Raw genomic sequence first — 24082 nt, 5'->3', positions numbered from 1 at the left:
CCAACTAAGCGTGCAGTATTCAATTTGGAGGTCTTAAATAAGCTCTCAGTATTTTTGAGAGCTAATTAAAACTTAATTATAAGTGTCAGTTCAAAGCCCTACACAGGCACTGTCAGTTATTGGGTTTCTTATCAAGCCAGTAATGTGCTGTGGCTGTTGTACTAATAATGAAGTTGCACAGAACCTACTGCCCTCTAGGATCTCTTTTTTAAAACAAGAACACAAAATGGTTAAACATAAAGTGCAAGGCGGATTTATGTGAAAGTCCAGGCAAAGCCCCATTTCTGTCACATATTTTCAATGTTTTAAACTTTTCTTTGCCACAAGAAAAATAATGATATTTAAAAACACATATGTTTTGTATCAAGTTTTTATTTAAATTCTAGTTATCTTTAAAAGTTTATTTTTGGGGGAGGGTGTATATATGATTATCCTCTTTCCTTGCAATATCTGTTTCATACAGATGGATGACATATCTTCCAATGAAGAATTCAATTTATAAAAATGAATCCACTAATTTAACCTGTCCAAAAGAGAAGAGAGATAAGTACTAATGTAATTAACTCTCTCTCTCTCTTTTTTTCTATTGATAGATCCTTAACAGTTATTTTAATATAAGCTAGCATTCTCCCATCAGCCAACATTGCTTCCAGGCAATTTTCACGCAGATACCCTGTAGTGTATTATGGGAATGCCAATGATCTTTAATGTTATCTAGAACAAAACATAATTAGGAAGGAAATTCTTTGGGGAACAGCAAATGTGATGTATCAGTTTGCAAAGCAAAAGACTTACAGTCCTGTTTTACTTGTTTAAGCTTATTTATACTGAACATATTAGAAGTAAAATATCCTACATTTTTTCCAGTTTCTTCACAACAAACAGATTACTCTCAATGACTTAGGATAATTTTCAATTAAATTGTAAATATTGGTAATTGTAACAAAATAATGCCCATGTTGTTATTTTATTGAAAAGTTATTACTCTCTTGCAAATATCATAGTAGGAATAGGAATATCAAAGGTTAAAGTGTCATGAAAACAGACAATCTAGAAAAAAGGCTTCAAATAAGAAAATACTTCTCAGACAATGTTCTTCAACTCTCCTCTCAAAACAGCAACTTATTTGTGCCCAAGTTACTAACTTTTCTTATCTGTAACTATTCAGATTGGCCCCTATTTGATGACTGAGCTAAAGTAGCTATTTGGGAAGTGGCACGAATAAACAGAATTAGTAAGAATTAAATGATCCTAGGAATCCTTATTAAATATTTCTAATATTTTTAGGGTGCTGAGGTGGCTCAGTTGGTTAAGCATCTGACTCTTGAATTTGGCTTAAAAATCATGAGCTCACAGTCATGTGATCGAGTCCCATGTCTGGCTTCATGCTGAGCTCAGAGCCTGCTTAAGATTCTCTCTCCCTTTGCCCTTAACCACCCCCGCCAACTCTTGATCTCTCTCTCTCTCTAAAAAAAAAAAAAAAAAAAATGTATTTATATATTCTTAATATTTTCATTCAAAAGGTGCTTAACTCATCATAAAATTGCTCCTGAAATGCCATGTTAATAAATGTGTCCTAATAGGAAATTTTAGAAGCCATTTCACATATAAGTCTTTAAAATGAATGAATCTATCTACTCATGCATATTTACAACATGTGTATAACCTGACAATCTGAAAATTATGATTTTCTTAGTTTTCCCTCCCCCACTTCCTGAATACATAATACAGCTATGTTGGCATTCTTCTGATTCTAAATATTTAACTACCTACCATGAGCATAGAGGCTCATATTTTATTTAAGTATTTAATAAAGGTTATAATTGTTGACAGCATTAGAATAACAAAAAAATTAATATGCTTGTTTTATAATAAAACTTTTATTGTATCCATTATTAATCATGACTCCTTTAATTGACACATGTCAAAAATACTGGTGCTTTTTATACTCTAAGAAAAATATACCTAGAGACTTAAAATAGTGATTATTGCAGAACATTTAGTGTATGTATGTACCTTTAAGTTAGGTTGAATAAGGAATAATCAGCTTCTGTTTTCCACAGGGGGATTAAAAAGTGACTATAAAATAAGCTTATTTTAAAGATTTGAAAATATAGGGATTCCTGGGTGGCTCAGTGGTTGAGCGTGTGTTTTTGGCTCGGGTTATGATCCCTGGGTCGTGAGCCCCACGTTGGGCTCCCAGTGAGGACCCTGCTTCTCTCTCTGCCTGTGTCTCTCCCTCTCTGTCTGTGTCTCTCATGAACAAATAAACAAAATCTTAAAAAATGATTTGAAAATATAAATGTATTAATATTAAAAATCAATGTCCTGCTGAAAACCATTTCCTTAATGATTAAGAGTTTTCCATATATCTTCCCAGATTTTTATATGCATCTATTATAAAATAATTTATATTAACAGAATCATATCATATAACACATATGATATAGCAACTTTTTTCCCCACTTTACATTCATTTATTTTTATTTTTATTCCAGTATAGTTAACATACAGTGTCATATGAGTGCTGCTTTCTTTTCATATGTAAGCCTATATTCAGGGTTATGTGTCTATTGCAGTACATACACAACTCTCTTGGCTTCATTATTTTCTACCATATGAGTATACTGTAATTTATTTCACAAACTTACTGATGGATAATAGTTTCTACCTCTGCTCTATGATAAATAATGCCTATGAACATTTATGAAAACATCTTTGAGTATAAGCATTTTTATAAATTATATTTCCAAAAGTTAAATTAGTATGAAGGCATAAATGAACTATTTCATAGCCACATAGACAAGCACTCAAGATTTCAACTTTTGTTACTCCTTCAGCCAAATGCCAAATGCAGGCCCAATTTTATGTAAAGTTATCATAAATAAACTATATAGTAGTACATTTTATTTTATATTTTATTTTTAACTTTGAAAAATTTGTGGCAATGATAATACTACTTGCTAATTGTTTTCTTATTTGGCACAACCTAATTAGTGTCAATCAATAATAAGTGAGTATTTACTTTGTTATGGGCAGGACTTAAACTAAGAATATTTTCCTTCATAATCTCTCAAACATTAAATCTTCAACTCTAACTATACCCTGAAACATAAAAAAAGAAATTAAAAGGAAATTATTTTGGAAAACAGTGGAAGATATTATTTAATTACAGAGGCACATACAGAGCTACCTAAAATTTAAGATTTGGAATCTTCATTTCCAATGGAAAATTTTACTTTCATCTCAGACTTTCCTTGAATCTGTACATATATTTTAGGGACACTAGCCTAAAGCCACACCAATTTTTTATCACTAAGAAAGTAAAATAAATAGATGGGAAACTATCAGGGAAAACATGAAAATTCTATGAAAAGTAGCACTAAATTCAGTAGGTAAAAGGACTTATTATGTTAGGACAGCACTTCAGAATGATAATAGAAATTGGTGAATTTTCTCCGAATGATATATATGATAAGAAATACAAGGAGAATATTAAGTCATTTTGAGTCCTCTGAAAAACCAACACCAAGGTAGTATTAATTATGCAAGGATTTTTTTTTTTTTTTTTTTTTTTTTTTAGAGAAAACAGAGTATTATTCATCTGGATCCAAGGCTTTGACTAGATTCATGTTTTGTCAGAATGCTTTCTCAGTTTGTGGTTTGTTTTTTCATTTTGCTAATGTGGCATGTGAAGAACAGAGACTTCAAATATGTTTTTAAAATTGTTATTTACTTGTATATTTGACAGAGACAGAGAGCTAGAGAACACAAGCAGCAGGACAGCAGAAGGAGAAGGAGAAGCAGACTCCCTGCTGAGCAGGGAGACTGACGTGGGGCTCCATCCCAGGACCCTAGGCTCACAACCTAAACCAAAGGCAGATGCTTAACACACTGTACCACCCAGGTGCCCTGACACTTTCAATATTTATGTATTATTATCTATTAGTTGTTTTTTCTATTGCTACTACTTTTTGTGTTCTAATACATTGTTGACAATTCCAAGATTGTGAATATTTTATGTATTCTTCTAGAAGTTTAAAAACAGTAGCTCCTACATTTAGGTGCATGATCCAATTTTAATTTATTTTTGGATAGAGTGTGAGGCAAGGGTCAATGTGCATTTTCTCCATATGGATATCATCAGTCCAACACTGCTGAGACGACTAGAGACGACTATTCTCCCCTTTGAATTATGTTGGTAGCTTTGTTAAAAATCAATTATTCACATATGTATGGCCTATTTATAGACAGGCAGCTTTTTATTCTCCGCCTATGTATTTATTTTTACAGCTATACTACACTATCTGTATTACTATAGCATTATAGCATTTTTTGAGATTCTTATAAATCCTTTTTTTCCCAAATAGTTTTGTATATTGTTGGCCTTTAGTAGTTTCAAGTAAATTTTAAATCATCTTGTAAATTTATTTTTAAAAACTCCAAAAATCCTACTAGAAATATGACCGAGAATATATTGTATCTACAGATCAATTTGCAGAGAATGAACAAATTAACAAGTGTGTCTTCCAATCAACAAACATATTTCCCCAGTTAGTTGTATTTTTATTTCATACAGAAATATTTTGTAATTTTATGTGTATAAGGTAAGCATGATTTTGATTATATCAAAAAGTTAGTATTTTAAGCCTTTTGATGTTATTTTAAATGCTATTTCTCTTATAATTACATTTTTCAAATGTTTGATACTAGCATGTGGAATTGATTTTTTTGTATTAATCTTGTTTGCATCCTGTTACCTTGCTAAATTCACTCATTACTTAGACTAATGTTTTTAAAGATTGATTAGAAATTTCCAAATGAATAATCACATCATTTGTAAATACAGGCAAATCTAATTCTTCTTTCCCAGTCTTTATGCTTCTTTTTATTCTTATTATTGATTGACTAAGATCTTCAGCACAACATTGAATAAAAGTGTGACAACATATCCTTGTTTGCAAATCATTGGGAAAACATTCTGTCTCTTAACATTAAATATTGCATTAGCCATAGGTTTTCATAGATGTCCATTATCATTTTGATTTTGATATAGCTTTCTTTTCCTCCCCCTCCCCCTCCCTATTCCTTCTCTTCCTCCTCCTCCTTTAGTTGTTAACGATCCTTTATTGAAATAATTTCCTTTGTAATTCTTAACTAACTGGGCATTCCACTGCACCATTACCAAGGTCAAGTACAGTGATATGAGAGGTGCGGCCATCAACACAGATTGGGTAGTCCCCAGGATCTCTTCAATGGTCTTTAATGATCTTTAACTAAAGATTAGATCTTTAGCATTGGGCAATGTTGACAATTTCATCAAAAGTGATGATTCCATGTGCTTAATGTTTTCCTCCTTCTTTCTGTCTCTTGGCCATCCCTTGAGGTTTTTGGTAACAGGACAGAGGCAGAAGGTACCACTTCAATCTGTACATGTCTGTTCTGAATGGTCAGCTTCACTATAATTCTCAGACCTTTCCAACCACCAGTTACCTTGGCCATGTCATTATTGACTTTTTTTTGGAGATAGACCCCACGGGCTGATCTTTGGAGCCAGAGCAGATGTAGCACCAACTAGTGCTACTTGGATACACAACTTTGATTTCTTTCTGGTCGAACTTAGGCCACATGGTGGAGGTGGCTGGTGTTGGATGAACCTGGATTCAGGACAACCAAAGACAGTTGCACCTTCTCCTCCTCTGAGCCAAAAGTCAAAAGCTTCCCTTCTATTTCTGTTAAGTTGTTTTATTGTCATTGGATGTTGGATTTAGTCAAATGTGTTTTGTTTTTTATTTATTTATTTTTTTTTACATCTATTGAGATAATTACATGTGGTGATCTGCACTGGTTGATTTTTTAATGTTGAACCCATCTTGTTTTCTTAAGGATAAACTTCACCTAGTCATAATGCATTATCTGTTTAAATATTGTTAGATTTAATTTTCTAATTATTTTTGTGTCTTACAAATACTGATATGTAATTTTCTTTTCTTGTAATTTTTGTCTGGCTTTCATAAATATTCTAAGACCCTTACTATATTAAAGAAGAGTGTAAAGACATTGAATGACATTATATATCAAGAAAGATATACTTTAAAATATAATAGTAACTACCAAAATTGTTATTTACATTCTAGAACAAAAAATGGAATAACAAAACACTGTAACTTCAACAATGTCAAATCAATCAGAAGTAAGGCAGAAAAGGAGGAAGGAAAAAAAGCATTGAAAGGCCAAGCCTTTGATAAACATAGGTAAGCTTTTGGACATTTTGTTTAAGGTGAGTCTTGTTTCTTGAATTAGTGTTTCCCTTCTTTAATAGTTAACTAACTCCTTTCTCCTTAATTAGTCTGCAAGGAAATGCTAGTGAGTGTTTTATCTTCAAACTGTCTTTAGAAAACCTAAATTGCCTAGCTCAGTATTTGGGAAATGGTATGTGCTCAGGAAAACTTTGTTTCTTCCCAAGGTTAAACATTTGGTTAGTGAATGTCTAGTAACAGGGGAGGAAAGCAAATAACATATTCTCTCATTAGGATTATATGTATTATATATTTTCATTCAAGTCTGATAATTCTTCCCTTTATTAGCCATCAGTGACTTTTATTGAATCACATTCTGTATTTAATTAGTATTTTTGAATTGAAGCTATTCTCATTTTACAAGTTAACTGTAGAAATACCTTGTGGACATTTGACTAATATTTCAATTAAAGCATAGAGTCATATGAAAGACATACTTCTTATCTCGAATAATTGTCATCTGTTGATAAATATTAAATAAAGGTTTTAGTAGTATGATTATGTAGTGGCAAATAAAGATTGTAAGCAAGTAATTATCTACACTTTAATGAAACTCCTTTCACTTTATTTTCTTGTGTTATTTATACCTCTGTTTGAGCAAAAACAAATCACCATTCAGTAGAGCCATAAGTACTTTCTGCTTAAAAGATAAGTTTAAAGATTTGAATGCGAGAAGTTTTTAGTCATTGTTTTTCTTTAAAATACAGGTTGACTGTTCGCTTCACACTTTCACATAACTACTAATATAAAAAAAAGATTTTTCATGTGATCAAATATTTTTTTACAAAATATACATTAAGCAGGACTCCAATTAATAAGTTCATGGATTATTTCCACATTTAGGGCCAACTGTATGAGACCATATACATTTACTACAATAGCAACTGAGTGAAACTCTGCACGCACTAAAGCTTACTTGAGCACAAGAATGATATAATACTGGTTTTTTTTTTGAGTCTGTTTGAGACAGTCTAATAACTGGAGGATCTGGAATGACCACACTATTCCCCAGAGTCTTTATTACAGCACTGACCCATGGAGAGACATGTGGATAGGGCCATGTTTGTGTACACGGCTGTACTCAAGTGAAAGAATGTGAGAGTGCGTGCTTATGTTTCATAGATTTTTGAATCTGGCCAAGTGAGGCTTAACAAAATCTTCAGAAGAAAATGAGAATATCATCTGATTAATAGCATCAGCTTTAACCTTTGATGATTCTCTATAAAGTCTTTGATGGACAGCCAACCAACATCATGTCTTTCTCTCATGGTAAAAATATGAATATTATGAATAAATCTTAGTTCTTGTTCATAAGGAATGTGTTGCATTGAGTGTTAATTTTGGAAGAGATTCCCGCATATCATGGGGGATTTGAGGTACTGTTATTATCAATAAGTGATCCATTACTGTTTCTTCAAGGGATAAAACACTAGGATACAGAAGTTGCCAAAATACACAATTTTTTACATTCATTTTCAGTAGGAAAGGTCCAAATGTAACTTGTTCTTTTTTTTTTTAATTTTTATTTATTTATTTATGATAGTCACAGAGAGAGAGAGAGAGAGAGAGGCAGAGACACAGGCAGAGGGAGAAGCAGGCTCCATGCACCCGGAGCCCGATGTAGGATTTGATCCTGGGTCTCCAGGATCGCGCCCTGGGCCAGAGGCAGGTGCTAAACCGCTGTGCCACCCAGGGATCCCTAACTTGTTCTTTTTAATGTTATGAAATCTGAACATTATATTTGAAATGTAGCATAAGATTTAATTAAATAATTCATTCACTATTTCAAACACGTAATTCCTTAATTCTTAAAATACAAAATTACCTAAAATAGAATAAATGGCTTTAATATGAACAAGTCATCTAAAGAATTGGTGATAATGGGGGAAGTTCTGGCTTCTAAAGTCTAATCACTACTACGGACTTTGCACCAGATCAATTATTTACCTTTATTTTCCCCAATATATTAGCTGATTAAAAGGGCATGTTAGCCTTTATCCACAAGAGGATGCTTCAAAGGACAGATAATTAAAAGGGTTGGCAAGTTCCTTTTAATTAGAATGGTTACACAATTGCCAACAAATAATAACTCCTTTATTCAAAATTGAATGCCCAGAGGTTAATTGATTTGCCAAAGTCTCAAACATATTATCCGCATGCATCTATATTCAGATTGCTAAATACATTTATCTTTTAAATATTCCTGAGGCACCAAAGTTCCAAAATCCAGTAAATCATGTAAAAGTATTTGTTCTTTGTTTGATCAGATGTAATTTCATTCTTTAGCCATTTCATGTAGGCAAGTGAAGCAGTGTAACATAACCCTGATAATCTTGATAAAGAAGAAATATCAGGCCCACAGAATATGAGCTAGAGTTCATGTTTTAAAATAGTCTCACTGAATGTTGATATTCTTCAGATTATAGTTTTTAAATTAGAAGATGATTTTCATTTAGTCACCTAAAGCTTAGAGATAGACTGACAATTTCCAGGTGTCAGCAATTTAGACGTAATTAAAATAATACTAATAACAGTGGTGTTAGTGCATTTGTATAGTACTTTGTTCCTTACCCAAGGTTTTGTGTCAATTTTATCAAATAAAGCAATTTCAAAAAATTGTTCACTTAAGAAAGCAGCTCACGATAATTATTAAACTTTTGAATTTTAATATACATTTAAGAAAATGAAATATTAAGGAAAATGTGAAAATAAATGTTCATATAAAAACATGCAAAGAGAGAAACAAGTTCAATCCACGATTTTCCCATTTATGAGTGTTGACGATTTTCCAATTTATAAGTGTTGTATCAATAGTCCGTGTGAGAGCTGCTGGTCAATAAGAAGAGATGCAAAAGCATGCCCATATGCATCATGGTTATTCACCTTCTTGTCATTCAAAGGTTTTTATTGTTCTGGGCTAATACTATTCTTGAGGCCCTGGTATATATGTGTTAGCAGACGTGATCAACAATATCATGATAATAGTAAGGAATTATTTTTGTTTCAAGATATGTCTTTCATTTGTTTAAACAAATACCCTAAGTGTACTTAGGTGATTTATTTAAGTTTAGAAATATATATTTAAAATTAATGCAGATGATTAACATATTTGTATATTTAATACATGTTTATACATTATCTCTTCAATCTTCATAGGAATGACTAGAAAACAAATATCATTCAGATAAATATGCTTCTACCTCGTTCATGTACTTATGGACTATAGAGGCTGTTCTAGAACTTGCCTAAAACCAAAGAGTATGTGTGCAGTGCCTGGCAAATGGGAGGATCTCTATAAATGTTAATAGCTTTGTTTCTACTTCATGAACTCTGTTACTCTCAGATTCTTTCCATTAGTTTCTCCTCTTAGTTTAGAAACATGTTCAATTTTTTTTTTTATCCTATAAAACAGAAAAGAAAGAAGTAAACCAGTCTCCCTGGTATGCAGCAGCCTTCCTGACCACCCCTGTCTTTTCCCCTACCTCTGTCTTCTGAGCTATTTCTCTTGTTCTCCCCACCCCCTCACACCATCCACAACTATTTTTTTAAACATATACTTTATAATCACATCTTTATTCTGATTAGCTGTAATCTCCATGAGGGCAGAGACCATATCTCCTTTATGGCCCATTGTTCATTGTATATTCTGTATGATAAAAGTGATTTTGAGAAATATTTGCTAAATATTTCTCACCACATACCTGTTTGTGTGCCTTCCTCAAGCACTATTCTATTTAAAATCCTGTTTTAAATTCTGGCCAGGTACTCATCTCTAAAGGTAATCTCAAATCTCTGATTATTACGGTAGCTGACTTTCCTCCTCCACTGTAACTGGTTTTCCTAGTATTTCTGACTACATTTAATTTTTTTTCTTTTGTTTTATTTGTCGGCATGTTTTCCTAGCCTGTCAACTGAATTTTGATGCATCTCTTTATCATTGGCTCTCTCTTTTCTACTTACTCACTGAGTGACCACATGCAATCTTTTCCTCTTCACTGATCATTTGTAGTTTATGGCTTCAGTATCTTCACTTTCAGCCTGCATCTTTCTCCAGAGCTTGAGAATCCAATTTCTACCTGCCTGCTATACACCTCATCTAGATCTCTGCTTCCAGGTCAGACCCATAGACTCTAATATTTTCGTCCTTATCCTCAATACATGCACATTTCTGTTGGTTTCCATCCAGCCCTCCCTACTGTTTACCTTGACATCCTCAGGCTCTTCATATTATCCCACAAGTTGTTTCTTCATTCACTCTGATTCTGACTAGCAATTGCTTCTATGCATTTCCTGTTTCAAAGCTATAAGAGAAAAAAAAGCCTCTCTTCTAAGGATATACCTAGAACATATTTGAGATAGACTTTACATAAAAGGTATGAGGAAATAGTACATGATCACAAATGAAGTCTTATTGGAAGCAACAGTGAAAATAATCAGAGGTTTCAAATAAATAATAATTTTCATTTTTAAACTTTTTCCATACAGTTGTAGCTTTTTTATATTTACCTTTGCAAACAGTCTCTATACATGTGCATAGTTCAAATGAAAATGTATCTTGGCTATAAAAAGTAGAAGTGGTTGGAGGTGACAGGCCTTTAGGATTTAGCACACTTGCCTTGTGGTGGTCAGTACCCATGAAGATAACCATGCTTACAAGTCCATGTGGTAACAATTGCCTCAAATTGTAGATAGAATATTCTTTTGTCTTGGAAGAGCTTTGAGAAGTTGATGGGGAAAAAAATCTTTTCTCAATTTCCCATTCTGAGTGATAGGTAATGGTTGCTTGGATATATATGTTGAAATAGCTTTTGTGGTTACCTCCAGGCTCAGTGGGAAAGATTGCAGTAATCAAACAGTAATATCTATATGGGCACTAGGGATATGAAGAATGGTTCAGTGTGGTATAGCACATTATTTGTTCAAACTAAGCTTTTTCAGGTTTCCATGTGCTCCCTTATCCTGACACTTGATAAATGTTCACTGTAACCATGCCAATTACAATTTTAAAGCTGTGGGTTTGTTTCTATCTGTCCTTAACAGTCCATTTTCTTGATTTTTACTTGTTCTTTTAAAAGTTTATCCATGTTACATATTTTTGCATATTTTTGCAGAAGAGACCATGTATTCCATCATTCCATCTAGTTAATCTCTGGTTATTTCAATTATGATCCAATTACAGAATCATATTCATTCATTCTGATTCTTCCTTCTCTTCCTCCAATGATATTATTATTTCTGATATTCAAAGTCCTTGATTTCTCCGGTATTAGTGCCATATTTTGCCAATATTTTCTGAGGACAGGAGAATTACTTCTGGGTTCATCAACTAATAACTAAATCTTAGCAACATGAAAATGTTTGAATTGCATTTCTAAAAGTTTAATTACCTTTACTTTTTATTTGCAACTTTATTTGCACTTTCAAAGAGCTAAAGAAAATTTCCAAAAAATATTCTTTACCTTTTTTCAAACTTTAATATTAAGCTTTTAATAAGTTCAGAAAGAGGCAAATTTATCTGAATAATATAGTTAATAAATTATATAGGGATATATACAGAGATGATAGAAAGATACAGTTGAAGTCTATGAATATGTCAGGTAGAGCAAACTTTATCCAATATAGGCCATTTCATAGAATACAACTAAGTTAAACATTAAAGAAATAGTACATACAGAATTCAGGATAGTGGTTACTATTGGGATGGGAGGGGTGATGTGACTTGGAAAGTCTTCAGGTATATTCTATGCTTTGTTCTTAACCTGGTAATGGGTATGTATGTTTTCATCATATTGCTATTTAAGAACTATACATATATTTTATATGCCCCTTCACCTATTGTGTTTTAATAAATAATAATAATAAATGATAAATAAATAAATCCAGTGACATAGATGGAGCTGGAGAGTATTATGCTAAGCAAAATAAGTCAGAGAAAGACAAATGTATTATTTCACCTATATGTAGAATTTAAGAAACAAAACAAATGAAACTATGGTAAGAAAAAAGAGAGGCAAATCAAGAAACAGGCTCTTAACTACAGAGAATGAACTGATGGTTTCTGGTGGGGAGGTGGAAAAATGGATTAAATAGGTGATGAGTATTAAGGAGAGCACTTGTGATGAGCACTGAATGTTGTATGTAAGTGATAAATCACTAAATTCTGCACCTGAAACTAATATTACACTGTGTTTCAATTAACTGGAATTTAAATAAAAGTGTGGAGAAAAAAAAAAGAAAGGAAACTTTTCTCTAATATTCTCAAACAAGAAAAGGAGATATCTTTCATTACAAGGACATCAGAAGTAGAGAATATAAAAGAGTGAGAGAACCAGGATTCATTCAGTTCTCCAAGAGGTCACTTCATTCTAGGACTAGTGGTGGCTGCAGACACAGGTGTCACACTTGCTTGTGATACCCAGAAAACTGTCTTTCTTTGGGCCATTTGATAATTGACCTTTCCAAAGCATCATCTAGAAGATATTCATTTAGGTCTCATCACTGAGAAGTGATGCTCTTTCTTAATCTCATTACTCATGTGGGGGGAAATGATTCATAAGAAAGCCTTAGAATGACCATGTAGGGGTTAATTCTTGTTGGGCAGTCAATTGTCATTACCATTATAAGCACTTAATATGATGTCTAACGTATTATGAGACTCAACAACACTTAATTCATATCATAGTTTTTTCATATCTTGCCTAAATTCATAAGTTTTAGAATCCTTCTGAACTCAGATTTTTACCACCTGCTTCAACATTTGTATTTGTTCATCTTTACTGCAGTTTTTCTGATCTGAGAAACAAAATCAAATCACTAATTATTGAGTAGCTAGGGTAATAGATGTTCATCTTTTTTTTTCCTGACATCCTATGTTCCTTCTCACTGATTTATTGATTAAAATGTACCTGAGGCATTTGTTTTCTTTGTTTTTAACTTATATCTTTAGTTACCCCTCTTTGCAATATTTCTTACTCATCTCAGGTGGGGTCCACACAGAGAAACATGGTTGAGTAAAACTGAGGAATGATTGAAGTCTTAGAGAGTTGGCTGCATAATTAGGGCTCTTAGGCAAAACTTAATGTGTTATGGTGAAGAAAACTGTTTCTGTGGAGGAGATATTGAGTGTAAAATGACAGGAGAAAAGGGAAGTAGGAATATCATGTTTTCCACAAGTACAAAAATGTGGGGCCATCGGAAAGAAATATCTTCCTAGATGTGTGTATTAGGGGAGAATGACGGAGGTCTCCTAGCATAACCAAGGAAGTGCCATTCATTGTGAGGAGAGGAGGTGTTGTGTCAGCACCACAACTGGAGAACAGCTCCCTGCCGGCTGCCCTGGTGTCTTCCAGTGCAGAATTTCCTCCACTGATATCCACAGAACAAATACCTGCAGAGATGGATCACTCACAAACATCCTTTGTCTTTTAAAACTACCTTTCCCGAAGAACTGAAAATTCCTAGTTCAAGAAACATATGGGTTTCTCAAGGTTTGGCACTAGACACTTCTCATCACTATTCTCTTTCACTGGTTACAAATATTGGTTCCCAAATTTTAAATACCATCTACATGTTCATGACGCTCAAATTTATATATCTAGTCCAGACTACACACTAGTTGCAAACTCTTTCACCTGGACACTTCTTAGGCAGAGACAACCATCTGCCAAAATTTATCCTGCCCCTTCCATCATATATAAAGTTGTAGTTGGGAAGTGGCTAATCAGACCTACATATGCAAGCACACCCTTTTACCATGGTGAGGCCACAGTGGAATGTTAGTGTGAGTGATGTGTATTACTTCCTGGCCAATGCCTTTATTACATAGGCTTGTTTTTTCTACTCTCTACCTTCCTTATTTATTTATTTATTTATTTATTTATTTATTTATTTATTTATTTTTTAACTCTCTACTTCTTCTAAGCAACTAAGATGGAACCGAAGATAAACCTTGGATGTCACAACTTGATAATAATAGTATCCAAGGTGACTTTTGAGGCATATCTTGAATATGACAGAAACTTAAATTGGTTTTTACATGTGAGAAAAGAGACATTTTATTCTCTTTGAGCAATAATTCACTTGGTGGCCTAGCTAGCAGTTGCAATCTAATAGGCAATCATATTTGCCTAAAGGTATTATAAGTATCTCAAATTGAGAAAGCTCTAAGCTTGATTTTTGTTCCTAAATCCACTCCTCTTCCACTTTTTCGCACTGCAGAAAATAATAAAAATCTTAGGTACTCATTATATATTGACTACACGTCTGGAAATATTCTAGGTGCATTAAATATATTTATTCATTTGTCCTTACAATAACTCTACGAGAGTTCTGTTTTAATCCACATTTTACAGATGAGAAAGCAGAAGTACAAAGACATCAAGCAATGTACCAAAGGTCATTTAACAAGTAAGTGTCAATGGCAGACTTAAATCCACCCATACTGGCCACCTGTTGCATGTTCTTCATCATTTCACTCTACTGCCTCGGTCTGATTTGAGGACATTTCTCTTAACCAAAAATAAATTATTTAAAAAATAGTTGGAGTTGGAGGCAAAATATAATCAGCAAAGGGAATAGGAAAGCTAGAGGTAAAATTAACATATAGAAATATTTACCATGTGCCAAACAATGCAACAGAGGGAGAGAAATATATATAATATATATATATATGTATATATATATATATATATATATATATATATATATATATATATAACTTTTAGCTACCCAACTGGTCCCTAAATTACTTGGAAGACAAGATAGAGAAAGAAAAGGGATTCACAATATAAATATAGTTGCCTAAATGAGTAAATGAAAACTTTTCAAGTTTTTAGGGTACTAATAATATAGAGAACATTTTCATTTATTCTGATATTATTTTGAACTATGTTCTTTACCAGATCCCACAAATGAAGTACTTAACAAATTTCAAAATATGCAAACTATGCAAATTCCTACGCACACATTTAAGAGGAAGCCAAAACTATACCAGTAAGGAAAAAACCCTCTGATTATCTAGAGTGAAGGAGAGGTGAAGTTAGAGTATAGAGGGTTATGAATATATGGCCTATTTTCCTCTAAATTTTTTATAAAGGTATTTCTTACACCTGAGGCTTAAAGATGATTTGGAAAGAGATAGTTTGAGATAGATTTCTCTGACTAAACCATTGATTGCAGACATATTTTGCCACACATAAACACACATACTCACAGATTAGTTAGAAGGAAAGATGTATAGACAGACTGACGAGAGAGAAATAGAGAGATTTTTTTCCATTTAAAGTCGACTGAGAAGATAAAGTTGAAGTCCTCTAAATAAAAGCAGCGTGCTAACCCAGAAATTAGCCTTAAGAGAATAAGAGTACCTCAATATAAAAATGGCTGATAATAATGGGCTGAAATCATCTTCTGTAAATACTTTTGTTTCTATTCAATGATCCTTTAAGAAATATTTAGTGTTGGGGATCCCTGGGTGGCTCAGCGTTTTAGCACCTGCCTTCAGCCCAAGGCATGACCCTGGAGTCCTGGGATTGAGTCCAGCATCAGGCTGCCTGCATGGAGCATGCTTTTCCCTCTGCCTGTATCTCCCCCTCCCTCTCTCTCTCTCTCTCTCTCTCTCTCTCATGAAAAAATAAATAAAAATCTAAAATAAAAGAGAAATATTTAGTGTCTACTATGTATCAGGGACTGCTATAGACTCCCAGCAGGTACCAGTTTAAAAACTCCAATTTATCAAAAGTTAAAATTCTTAGCAGACAAAACAAATAAATGTCATATTAAGTAAATGACATGCTACAATAAAAATCCATAACTGCTGTGAAATTTTTCAAATAGAGAAGTAAGGAAGGATGATCATGAAGATTTTGAGAGTAGGTGTGTGTAGATCACAGTATTAAACAGAGTGGATAGGACAGGCTTTATTGATAAGGTAACATTTTTCAAATACATAAACAGATGTGAGAGTTAGTCAAGGGAATATCTGAAAAATAATATTCTAGAGAGAGGAAATATCCTGTGCAAAAATCCTAATGTTCCAGAATCAGTGTGCTTGTATCTGAGTGATAAGGATGAGAGTAATAGTAAGACAAGTAATGAGGGGGAAGGCGCGAGCCTGGGAGGCACAGTTGGTTAAGTCTGACTCTTGGTTTTGGCTAGGTCTTGATCTCAAAGTTTCTGAGATTAAGCCTCCATCCCACTCCTTGCTCAGTGCAGAGTGCTTGAAATTCTCTTCTCCTTCTGCCCCTCCCACTTGTGTGTGTGCTCTCATATTCTCTCTCTCTCTCAAATAAATAAATGAGTCTTAAAAATAAAGAAAGAAGTAGTAGGGAACAGGAACCTATCGGTCCTTTAGGCAACAATAAGGATATTGACTTTTACTCTGAGTAAAATGGTGAACAATTACAGGGTTCTGAGCAATAGAGTAGTTACATGATATGACTTCTGTTTTAAAAGGAGAATTATGGCTGTTCTGTTGACTTTGGTGTAGATGGGAAAAGGGATAGAAATAGAGAGATCTGCTTAAGTTCTTATAATGATTCAAGAAATAGCTGATGTTTCAGAACAGAGAGGTAATAATAGTTTTTTTATTTTGTATATTTTCAAAGTTGAGCAACAGGATGTTCTAACGGATATAAGAATGTGAAATAAAGAGGAGTCAGTGATAATTCGTTCTAATAACTCGAAATAATGGAGTTGAAAATAACTCAGATAGAGAAATGCCTTGTATTTAAAGACATAATACTGATTAGGATTTCCAGGAAAGTGAGTGATCGTAGATAGAAAGAAAAGAAAACTAAAGACCAAGTCTTGGAATATTTCAATAGTTAGGGAAAAAGTCCTGGCTATAAAAACAAGTCAAAACAGAAGACTAAGAAAGAACAAAAAATTCAGTAGGCGGAAACCCAAAAGAATGTAGTGCCCAGAAAGTATATCATGGAGGAGGAAATACTCTACTCTGTTAAATTTTGAAGACAGGTCAAGTCCAACAATGATGGAAGTGTGACCACTGGTGGCATAATGGGAGTGAAGCCAGATTGGAGTATGCAGGGGTATGGATCTATGGGTCAAAGTGGTCCGAGTGAGGATAGATGAGAAGTGAACAGAGCAAGTCAAAACATTTCTTGAGGAGTTTTGCAACAAAGGAGAACAAAAGAGTAGAGCAGTCATTAAGGGGAATTGAGAATGATTTTTAAAGTCTGAAGAAATAACAGCATCTGGAGGTCAATGCGATGAGATGAGAGAGGGGAGAGATTCTAAAGGTAAGTCCCAGAGTAGTTAACCTGGAAGGGGCTTTAATGCAAAAATGATGGGAATGATCATAGATAGAAGCATGGATGTTGGGCCATGCTGAACCAATGTGTGCGCCAGCCTGAAAGTGTTAGGTATGACTGCCCCCCACATTCTACTGGCTGCAAGGAGTCATCTGCAATGCCCAGCTCCAAGGGAGGCCAGAAATCAGGCTGTATGACAACAAGAAAGGGACATGGGTTTGGCGAACAACTAATCATCCATTCGCACACCTTTAGCTTCTTGATTCTTAAAAAAGAATTTTAATTAATTGTAAGATTTCTTACTGATTAAATAAGAGAATATAATAAATAAAAGAGAAAAAGAGAAACTTTATAGTACTACCGACTTAAAGATATGTCCACATTTAATAATGTTAATGTGTGGAAAAATCTGCTGGCACTAGCTTATTCTTAAATAATTCATGTGACAATTCCACTTGCTTTTCCTCAGGTTTAAAGAACTATTGTATCAATAATATGATTTGAGGAAAGATTTTGGCTCTTGTGTCAAACTTGTTAACTTGGTTATTCTTGAAAAAGTTCTAAGTTATAGCTAAGGTCAATAAGAAATGACTGCATTAATATTTAACTGACACAGGAATATTAAATGGACCTTATGTTTTGGGGTTTTTTTCTTGTTACGTGACTGGTTTTTCATCACAAAATTCAATTTTAAGTATGCATCCAGTAGACAACTTTGGGTTCGGGTTAGGGTGAGGGTTGGAATCGAAGTCGAGTTTAGAACCAGGGTAGGTGTCAGGGTCAGAGGTTAGGGCTAGGGGGTAATTATAACAACTTTTGAAAGTTTTTAACTGATGTCTGTCAGTACCTACAAATGTTAATGTGTAATGCTGCACTGGTCTTATTCTATCAACAAATTTGTTCAAGTCTCATTAATCGGGGAGACAGATCACCCTCTTGGGGCCAATATTCCACGTTAGTGGTGCCCTTTTAAATCACCTTTGACTCTGGCCTGCTTTTCTTTAAGATCTGGCTCACTCTTTGTTGAGGAACTTGAAATACATTTCCTAATCTCTGCTGAAGGGAAACCTGAAAATCTAATGAAATTTTCCACAAATTGCCTCAAACTTTTACCATTATGCTCAATCTCAATTGCTTTTAAAATCATTTCATTCATAGGATCTGAATCCACATACTGTGTCAGCACTTTGGGCTTTCTTCTGAAGGTTTGGGAGTTGTCTAATATGTAAATGTAAAACCTCTGAAGCTTTAAAGAGTCCATCCTCAGAGCAGCATGTTCACATTATCACATTATCATTTTCTCAGTGTTGGGTTCTCCCTGGTATTCTCAATGTATTGAGGTTGGAAAAAAGGCATTTCTGCTGACACGTGCAACGTTACATGAAATAAATAATGTACGACAAATTCTATCTACAGGAGAGGAATATTAGATAATAAGTTTAAATTATCATAATAGAAATGTCAAAAACGGAAATTATGTTATTAATAAATATGACTACCTTTCAGCAGATGTTATCATTAAATAGGAGGTAGTTTACCATTTTAAAAAACAGTTCACCTCAGAGGGAATGAAAGAATCTCCGAGTTGGTAGGGAAACTGGAAAATATTTGGTGCAAGACCCTGCCACTAGGTATAAATCTCTCTCCCTGAAGCATGTTCTTTCTGATATCTGCACAGAACAAATGCATGCAGAGATTTGTAAATCATATTTGCCCAAAAACCATCTCCAAGAAACCCTAAGTATTCCTCTGTCAAAAGAAGCTCTTTCTTTTCCTCCTTAGACTTGATTTGCTAATGTAGACCTTGGTGGTTTTTCCAGAACCAGATCTAATTGTGATTTATTTCCTTCAGTCCAGGCCCTTAGCGCCTCTTCCTACAGATGTTTTCAAATATTGAATTGTTCTGAGCTAATTTCATATCTGTCTTATTTCTTCCCACTTTCAAATTTACTCTGACAAGCGTAACTTGTTGGTAGCTTTGAGTTCCTTATGCCTGAGGGCATTTTTTCACAATTCGTGACTTTCCAGAAACTGCTATTGCCCCCTTCTACCCTACAAATCCTGTTGAACAGATATGCTTCTCTAGTGTAAATGTTCAAATAAATATGTTGATTTTATTTTTTATAGTATCCCTGAGCATACGATATTAGAAGATTCGTCAGGACGAATCCTGGTAACACCATATGTCAATAGATTGTGTGTGTGTGTGTGTGTGTGTGTGTGTGTTTCTTGTGCACCACCACCTCCTGTCCATGTAGGCACCTACCCTAGTTGGCTGCTCTCTCATTGCCCCTCACATGGCACCCGCATTTACTGCTCCTGTAGTCATTTCTTTTTCCCTTATTTTATCACATCAAATCTCTAACTTCCTCAATATATCAGCAGTTAATGAGAAAGAGACAATTAAACACGCTGGTATAGATTTCAATGACTGCTATAAGAGTGATACGTATATGTGCTCTCACAAGGCATCTGGTTTTGAAAGAAAACCCTGTTAACAACAAAATTAATGTATTTCCAATACTGGATTTTCAGGAAATTAAAAAAAAATCATTTTTTGAAACAATTTCAACCTTACAAAAGAGTGACAAGAATAGTCAGGGACACTGTATGCCTTTTATTCTTTTTTTAAAAAATAATTTATTTATTTATTTATTTATTTATTTATTTATTTATTTATTCATTTACTTACTTATTTACTTACTTACTTAACCTGCACATGTGCCAGTGAAGTGAGGGGGGAAGGCAGAGGGAGAGAGAATATCAAAAGCAGACTCCACACTGAGTGCAGAGCTAGATGTGGAGCCCAATCTCAAGACTCTGAGACTATGACTCTGAGATCATGACCTGAGTTGGTATCAAGACCCCAACACTCAACCTACTGAGCCACCCAGATGCCCTTGCGTTTTCTTATACTTTATTCACATTTCCCGTTTTGCTCTGTATTGTGTGCTTTATCTTTCCTTTTCTCTCTCCCTCTCCCTACACACACACACACACACACACACACACACACACTTTTTTCTGAACTACCCTAGAATAAGTTACATATCATGTCCATTTACTGCTGAATATTTTACTTTACATTTCCTCAAAATAAGGACATATATCAACAAGTGTATAGTTTACCAATTTCAGGAAATTTAACATTTATACATCTAATCAACCTTCTTCATCCCAATTTTGTCCACTGACCCAATAATATTTTTATAGCATTTTTTTCTCTCTAGGATAGGATCTAGGCTAGGATTACATAATTCATATTGATGTCATTTTTTTCTTTAAAGATATTTATTTATTTATTTATTTATTTATTTATTTATTTATTTATTTGAGAGAGGGAAGGGGGAGGGGAGGGAGGGAGAGAGAGAGCACATGAGCAGGGGTAGGGGCAGAGGGAGAAGGAGAAGCAGACTCCTCATTGAGCAGGAAGAAGCCTGGTACAGGGCTTGATCCCAGGACCCTGAGATATATACATCTCAGGCTGTTAAATGGGCCTAGACTGTTTAGTCTAGCTCAGCTCACACTTTAAATGGGTCTAGAAAAAAAACATTCCAGTAGCAACAAATACACCTAGTGCGGATTGTTTTCCTCCATTCCCCATCGATTTATTACTTCCTTCATAATGTGAACCATGGCTCCCAACATCATCACCATATTTACTCGTCTGTTCAATTTAGAATATATTGAAGTATTTCTAGAACTGCTTCAATCATATACACAGACTTTCTCATTTCTTACGCACAAGTCAGCACATAGTAGGGGCTCTTTGTGCTACTTAACAATATATCCAGAAAATCCACTCCAGATCAACAACACAGGGGTAGCTCTCAGTTTTCTTTACAGTTGTGATGTGTCCATCTTATAGAGGTAGCCTCATTTATTCAACCAATCTCCCTGTATATGGTCAAAGGGGTGCTTTCCAGTGTCCTGTCATTAGAAATAGTGCTTCCGTGAATAACTTTGTGTATGTGTGTTTTCAAGTCATTGGAGCTGTATCTACAGGTGAGGTCGTTGTGCTGAAGAGTAAATGCATTTATAGCTATTATGTGACCTCTCTATTCTATAGTTCCCCCCCCCCATTTCTGGGTTTCCTTCATTTTAATTGGGAAGATAATTTAGACATGGAAACTTTCTCTGTGATTGTTAACACCTGTCATACATAGATGGCAATTATAATAGTGAACTAAATTTAGTAACATATACATTCATCCTGCAAGTGGAACAGGTGAAAAACAAACTAGGAGTAGCTATATATTGGCTTAATTGTGGTCCCTACGAACACTAGCTGTACACAGCGATGCATGTTTTATATGAGCTCATCTCTGTGCAAGCATCTCTGTGCAAGCCAGGGGCAATGCGAGCCAGGCATGATGTCTCTCTAGAAACACTCTCTTCATTGGCAAGTAAGAGATTGTGATATCACAGGTATCCATGTGTTAAGTGTGAATGACATAAAGACAAATAATCTCTTATATGTTGCAGGTAGGCTTTTAAGGCCCTTTGCCAACTCTCTTGGTTATTTATTCTCTTTTGTCTGGCCCACTGGTTTCTTCCTGCAATTGTTTCTGGTATTAGAGAGCAATTCTGATAATAGCTCCTAGCTTCCTTCAGTTCCTACTCTACCAGAGCTAGACCTTGATTTCAAGTCTGATTATGTTGTCTTCTCAAACTTACTGTTGAGTTTTAAGGTAGAGAAAAGTGCACATCAATATATGGCTTGACAAATTCCCACGAGTGTAATAAGCACCTAGCCTAAGAAACAATGATCAATACCCCCAAAGCCTCCCTTGGTGGGGAACTTCCAGCCACCACCCTCCTACAAAGGAAGCTATGACCCAGATTTCTTACAGCATAGCTTTCCCTGTTTTTGCTTTTTGCACAAATGGTCACATAGAATATGTAATATATTCCTCTGTGTTATACATCTTCCTTTTGCATGGACTTCACAGATAATACTGCTATCCTGACATTCAGCCTTTGAGATAAGAGACCTCTCTATACTTTGGCCAGATTGTCTTCACTGACCCAGAGCCCAGCTCACATTCAAGTTTTCAATATATGTATGCATTTGATATTATGAACCTCTTCACATTTCACTTCACATCCCCAAGCTGCCCCCAGGTCTGAAGGGAGAGGAAGCTTTGCTGCCTTAGTTAATACCCCCAGCCTCCCTCTTACCTTCTTGTGGCAATTTCTGCTCTATTCTCTCTCCTATGGAAATCTTGAGTTTCTCGTGTATTCCCAAAAATACATTTGGACACTTTAACTTCTTTCAGTAGATGTAGGTATGTGCAATATTTGTCAGTATCTATTAGGTACATATAAACTAAGAAAATAAACAATGTTTGTGAAATGTGCACCTAATTATATACTATTATTCTAATGTCCAAATCTCATAACTCAGTCAAACGTTAACAAATATTTACCAACCACATTCGTTGTGCAAACCTCTGAACTCTCTGGTGAGACCCAACATTTAACAAGACAAATAAACCTCTCAGAGAGCATACATATGATCACCTAGGGTTATATCTTCTTAAATACAGCATGATAGTAAGAATGAAGACTATGGAGATGTGAGAATCAAGACCAAACTTGGTCCCTCACCCTTCAGGACCTTGTTACAGTATTTGACACAGAAAATACTCACCAGGTAAGTACTCAGTGAATGGTAGGTAGTTAGTATTAGCAGTGGTGCTTGATCTTAGTCAAAATGTTCAACACCTCTGCATTTCAACTGAATCCAGTAAAAGATACATTTGATTCTATTAATTATCCACAGACTTCATATAATTTAGGAGAAGATTAAGAGTTATTTTGTAGTACAGGTTGAGGATGAGTATGGATCTGTGTGTGTCTGTTTTATTCCATTATCACTTACCCTCATCCCAAACATAAAACTGTCTTAAGAATTCATTTGGTCTTGGGATCCCTGGGTGGCGCAGCGGTTTGGCGCCTGCCTTTGGCCCAGGGCGTGATCCTGGAGACCCAGGATCGAGTCCCACATCGGGCTCCCGGTGCATGGAGCCTGCTTCTCCCTCTGCCTGTGTCTCTGCCTCTCTCTCTCTCTGTGACTATCATAAATAAAAAAAAAAAAAAAAAAAAGAATTCATTTGGTCTTTAGGGCAGCCTGGGTGGCTAAGCAGTTTAGTGCTGCCTTCAGCCCAGGGTGTGATCCTGTAGACCCGGGATCGAGTCCCACATCAGGCTCCCTGCATGGAGCCTGCTTCTCCCTCTGCCTGTGTCTCTGTCTGTCCTTCTCTCTCTCTCATGAATAAATAAATAAAATGTTTTTTAAAAATAATTTATTTGGTCTTTGACTTTAAACTTAAAAATAGACAGCATTGACATAACTGCTTATTTTAAGTAAAGGTAAAATGTAACACTTCTGTCTATTACTATTCCAGGAATAAAACTGTCAAATTATAGGTATTTAAACATACACTGACCTCCCTACATAGGAAGTCATGCAGACAAACCTAGTGTAAATATCTTCTAGTATTGCAATCA

At 34.7% G+C, this 24082-nt stretch overlaps 1 protein-coding gene and 1 long non-coding RNA gene across 4 annotated transcripts in view; one reads left to right on the top strand and one right to left on the bottom strand.

Annotated features, from left to right (window-relative positions):
- The window catches only part of CNTNAP2 (contactin associated protein 2), a 1978697-nt gene that overhangs the window by 1307913 nt on the left and 646702 nt on the right, over positions 1–24082 (bottom strand). The window lies entirely within an intron of this gene.
- Positions 3735–24082, top strand: part of LOC144284089 (uncharacterized) — a 30053-nt gene continuing 9705 nt past the window's right edge. The window contains exons 1-2 of the long non-coding RNA XR_013352530.1: positions 3735–3907; positions 6138–6254. This is a non-coding gene — a long non-coding RNA (uncharacterized LOC144284089). The remainder of the gene's footprint in view (positions 3908–6137; positions 6255–24082) is intronic.

This window comes from Canis aureus, chromosome 15 (genome assembly GCF_053574225.1).
Source record: "Canis aureus isolate CA01 chromosome 15, VMU_Caureus_v.1.0, whole genome shotgun sequence".
NCBI classification, from domain to species: Eukaryota; Metazoa; Chordata; class Mammalia; order Carnivora; family Canidae; genus Canis; species Canis aureus.
This window is presented reverse-complemented; position numbering and strand designations above follow the sequence as displayed.